The sequence below is a fragment of the Phocoena sinus genome, chromosome 2 (assembly GCF_008692025.1).
Source record: "Phocoena sinus isolate mPhoSin1 chromosome 2, mPhoSin1.pri, whole genome shotgun sequence".
NCBI lineage: Eukaryota > Metazoa > Chordata > Mammalia > Artiodactyla > Phocoenidae > Phocoena > Phocoena sinus.
The window spans coordinates 53,307,456-53,313,024 of record NC_045764.1 but is presented as its reverse complement, the minus strand read 5'-3'; the positions used below and the strand labels follow the sequence as shown (position 1 = coordinate 53,313,024).

Sequence of the window (5,569 nt, the reverse complement as noted above, 5' to 3'; positions counted from 1 at the left end):
AATATGCTAATCAGGTTTTGAAGCAGTGGCCTATCCAAAGTCCGGCTTGCGAAATGCGATAACCATACGGACGAATCAGGGACTTACACGAGTCCTTAAGCCCTTATATAAGCAGACAGGCTCGAGCGTACGGGGTCTTCCTTCCATCCGCCCGAAACCAAGCTGTACTCCAATAAAGTGTGATGCGAGAAGAATCTAGCGTGTGGTGATTCGTCATTCTGCTGGTCAGAAGCGGCTCGCCGCAAGTGGTGCCGAAACCCGGGAACCTGCGCGCCCCGCATGGAGGACCGATTCAGAACTCGACACACGGAGTGAACCGCCGTTAAGTAGTCCAGTTTAGGATCAAGATCCGATTTGGGTCCCGACAAGGTTAACAAGAGTCGTGGAAGATAATCCCAAGAACGATGTGGAGCGCTCAAGGAGTGACACTGGGCTGGATACTGTTGATGAGCTTCCCCCTGCTCAAGGCGGAGATCAAGACGTTTTGGGGAATTAGCCGAACCTGGCCAGTCCCCATCCCCGTTCATTCTCAAAGTACCATTCTCCCAGTATTGTATTCCACTAGCTGTGAGATGAATACGGCTTGTGCTAGGCCACTAAGCACAGATTGGATGCTCTGAATAAGAGCAAGCAGATTGGAGAATTCCTAAAGGGAAATTGGTCCCGCGAGGTGGAGAAGATGATATTTAAGCAGAAGTTGAATATCCTGCAGCTGAATGCAACCAGAGTGGATCCAGTGACTCTTGGAGAATTTACCGCATGGCTAGCTAGAGCATTTTCCTTTTTTAAGGAATGGGTGGGTGTGGGACTGTTCGCAGCCTGCTGTTTGTTTGGGATAGTGTTGTGTCTCTGGTTGGTCTGTCATATTCGCATTCGAACCTGGCGAGGTAGGATAATGCTCACTCAGGCGCTTGTGGCCATCAGTGAAGGCGAGTCCCCCGCAGCCTGGCTCTCCACCCTAAAAAACATATGATCGCCCTTGCACAGAGGGGCCTTGCCGCCATTGCACCTCTATAGGGGATCGGCCCTAGGGGCTGCCTCTGCACGGAGAGGTCTCGTTACCATTGCACCTCCATGAGGAGCCCATGCCACGTGAAGACAGCCCTTGCACCCTGCAGTTCGATTGCGAGCATTGCACGCAGGAGGGTGTCTGCGAATGCAAGCGGAAACTACCGGTACACCGTGTACATACCCCGGTATGAGCACTGGTACAGGTCAATGTCCGCTGCAATGGTCGAAAAGAAAAAAGGGGGAGATGTAGGGCGCGGCCGGATAGCCATTACGCATGCACTAAGTATGCCGCTAGGGCGTATGCACCTAATATGCTAATCAGGTTTTGAAGCAGTGGCCTATCCAAAGTCCGGCTTGCGAAATGCGATAACCATACGGACGAATCAGGGACTTACACGAGTCCTTAAGCCCTTATATAAGCAGACAGGCTCGAGCGTACGGGGTCTTCCTTCCATCCGCCCGAAACCAAGCTGTACTCCAATAAAGTGTGATGCGAGAAGAATCTAGCGTGTGGTGATTCGTCATTCTGCTGGTCAGAAGCGGCTCGCCGCACCCTGGCCCTTGAATATACTCAGTGCACCACTGTCCTTTGCCTCAGTGATCTTCCCCAAATTTCTGCAGGATTCACTCCCTCACTTTCTTCAAGTCCTGACTCCAGGGTCATTTTCCCTGGACATCCCTTTTTTTTTTACACCTTCTTTGGAGTATAATTGCTTTACAATGTTGTGTTAGTTTCTGCTGCACAACAAAGTGAGTCAGCTATATGTATACATATATACCCATATCCCCTCCCTCTTGAGCCTCCCTCCCACCCTCCCTATCCCACCCCTCTAGGTCATCACAAAGCATCGAGCTGATCTCCCTGTGCTATGCAACAGCTTCCCACTAGCCATCCATTTTACATTTGGTGGTGTATATATGTCAATGCTACTCTCTCACTTCATCCCAGATTCCCCTTTCCCCCCGTGTCCTCAAGTCTGTTCTCTATGTCTGCATCTTTATTCCTGCTCTGTCACTAGGTTCATCGGTACCATTTTTTTAGATGCCATATATATGTCTTAGCATATGGTATTTGTTTTTGTCTTTCTGAATTACTTCATTCTGTGTGACAAACTCTATGTTCATCCACCTCATTACAAATAACTCAATTTCATTCCTTTTTATGGATGAGTAATATTCCATTGTATATATGTGCCACATCTTCTTTATCCGTTCATCTGTTGATGGACATTTAGGTTGCTTCCATGTCTTGGCTATTGTAAATAGCGCTGTAATGAATGTTGTGGTACATGTATCTTTTTGAATTATGGTTTTCTCAGGGTATATGACCAGTAGTTTCCCTGGACATCTTATCTGAAATTTCAAACTGCTCCACCATCAATACTTCCTCTCTACCTGCTTTGTCTTATTTTTCTCCTTCGCCTTATCACTAGCCAATGTACTATATAAACAACTTGGTTTTCTTTTTCTTTTTAAAAAATGTCTTCCCACAAGAATGCAAGCTCCATGAAGCAGCATAGTTTTCTATTTTACAAATGAAAAAGCTGAGATGTAGGGAAGTAAAAGGATTTGAACAGTATTCCAGGGCTAGTGAGTGAAGTCTCCTGGGTCCAAATGATGAACTTGCTTGAATCTCCTCCAAAAGAGGAGATTCTTTAGGTAAGAGGTGGAAAACTGAATAGAACTTGTAGACCTGGAAACATGGGAAATAAGAGGCAGTTTTTAGGGGTGTTACAAAAATGCTGCTTCATAACAGTAATTTATACACTTTTGGGGTGAAAGGAGGACTCTTTGTTTTAATTACATGCCTGAACCTCCCCCTTTTTGTATTAAAGTGTATCTTTCTTCCATAGGCCTGTGACCCAGATGAACATGGAGTGAGAATTAAGCAAAAGAGTGGAGAGCGGAGAGTTACAGAGCACTTGGGCTCTGCAGGCACACCATCTTCACATACATTATCTAATTTCCTCTTCACTTACTTTCTATAGGAAATTACTGTTTAGGGATGAAGGATCAAAGGGCCTAAATCGCTTGTCCAGGATCACCTGATTAGGAAGCTGTAATGTCAGTGCTTGAACTCCAAATTTGTCAGTCCCAATACTTGTACTCCTAACTACAGGTATTGGGGCTGACTCCTAACTACTCCTACCTAAAAAGTTTAGGTTTCTGTAGAACAGTGCAGGGAATCCCAGTTTCCAGAGTCATTTTATTACGGTCACATTGCAATAATTCCATATTGACTGAGTGTGTACTGGAAAATTTCTTTGCTTACTTTAGAAAATCCATTATGTTTCTTTTTAACCATGGGGCTCTTCGATGTTAATTTCTTCTGAGCACTTGAGAAGTATTTTAATTTATGCTGGCACTTGAATTAGTATGGTGTCATTTCAAAAGATGATGATAATTCAAAATTTTGAAGCATGGAAATTATCTGGTCAAAACAAAACCAGAAACTAACACAGGTAACATTGCAGTAGGTAGTATCTTTCCCTTGAGAAAGTTGCAAGAGATAACAAGTGTTAGTAAGGATGTGGAGAAAGGGGAACACTTTTGCACTATTGGTGGGAATGTAAATTGGTTGCAGCCACAATGGAAAACAGCATGGAAGTTACTAAAAAAATTAAAAGCAGAACTACCATATCATCCAACAATATCACTTCTGTGTATATACCCAAAGGAAATGAAAACAGGATCTTGAAGAAATACGTATACTCCCATATTCATTACAGCATTATTCACAATAGCCAAGATATGGAAACAACTGAAGTGCCCATCAAGGAATGAATGAATAAAGAATATATATGGGTATTATTCAGCCATGAGAAAGGAAGATATACTGCCCTTTGCAACAACATGGATAGACCTCAAGGGCATTATGCTAAGTGAGATAAGTCAGTGAAGGACAAATACTATATGATCTCACTTATAGGTGGAATCTAAAAAATCAGACTCATAGAAATAGAGAGTACAGTGGTGATTACAAGAGGCTGTGCGTAGGGGAAATGGGGAGAGGTTGGTCAAAGAATGCAAACTTCCAGTTATAAAATGAATAACCTCTGGGGATCTAATATATAGCATGGTGATTACAGTTAATAATGCTGTATTCCTATATACTTGAAAGAAGTTGCTAGGTGAGTAGATCTTAAATGTTCCCACCACAAAAATGAAATGGTAATTATGTGACATGATACAGGTGTTAGCTAATTCTGAGGTGGTGATCATTTTCCTATATAAAAGTGTATCAAATCAACATGTTACACACCTTAAACTCACACAATTATATATGTCGATTACATATCAATAAAGCTAGAAAATAGAAGGAATATGTATCAGGTCTTTCTTTGATCAATAAAATAATTTTATTGTGTTTAAAAAAATATCACAAACAATTCTTAGGTAAATCCAGCATCTTGTTCGTATAGTTGAACAACTCCTGTATCTTATCCATCAGCATGCTTTCTTACAGAAATAGGTACCATTCCAAAATTTCTGATATTCTTTATTTTTAACTTTCATGGTTTGATAAATCAATGCAGCTGAATTTGATACACATTCAATATCATTTCTTTAGAAAATTAGTTCATTATTCTGGGCTTGAAACATCAAGCAAGCAACACCTGACTTCATTCAAACCCTGCAGATATATTTTCACCCAAGAAATTGTGGATGTCAACGAGACATCTTCTCTCCTAATAACAACATTGTTTGGAAAGTGAGTGCAGGCAGACCTCATCCTGTAATGGAGGCCCCATCACAACAGATAGTGCAAACAGTAGCCATTTCCTTTCCTTTTCCCTACCATTCATCAACCCAGAGTTGCTTGTTTTTCTTCCCAAGGAAGCTGAGCTTCGCATTGATGTGATTGGAGTTCCTCTGCAGGATTCCTCTGGGATTCTTCATAAAATTTGGGTTTTCCTTCAGAGCAATGTTGACATTTTGTGAGATACCAACTCTCTGGTTGCTGAGAATGGTCGTCATTCTTGCAGCAGCTGCTGCAAAGAGAGGACCATGGTTTTTATTTCCACACCTTCCTTAGTTACTTTTTCTGAGCTCTACCTATGGTATGTGCTCCAGGCATGTTGAACTTTTACATTGGACATGTTGTCTCTGTTCTTTTTAGACCTTTTACTCATTTATGTGTTTACTCATCTACAATAAACTATTTCTGGTGTGTGTGTGTGTGTGTGTGTGTGTGTGTGTGTGTTTAAGCAAACATGGATATCTCCTTTCCTTGTTGCCAAAATATCTGGTTATCTGTAGTTGGATTTGCATTCCTATTTTTTAATATAGGCTGAGATGGCTATCAAGAGGCACAATGTGTGTGTCTGGGGGCAGCAAACAGAGTGTTTAGAAAGAAACCTGGTTTCTTTCTTTCTTTTAAATTATTGAGACTTGTTTAACGATCTAGGATATGCTCTATGTTTTCTTTCCTGCAAGAAAACCACTCTCTACTTGCCTTTTGAGAGGCTAAACATGTTTATATCCTGACTTGTTTAAGTTTCCAGGACTCTTTCTATGTGCAGCCAACAAATTGAAATAAGTATGTAAACACATATAC

The 5,569-nt window shown here is 41.8% G+C and overlaps 1 pseudogene; it reads right to left on the bottom strand.

Annotated features, from left to right (window-relative positions):
* Nucleotides 1–4,458: 4,458 nt before the first annotated feature.
* On the bottom strand, nt 4,459–4,989 carry LOC116748551 (annotated as a pseudogene).
* Between the last annotated feature and the right edge of the window lie 580 nt (nt 4,990–5,569).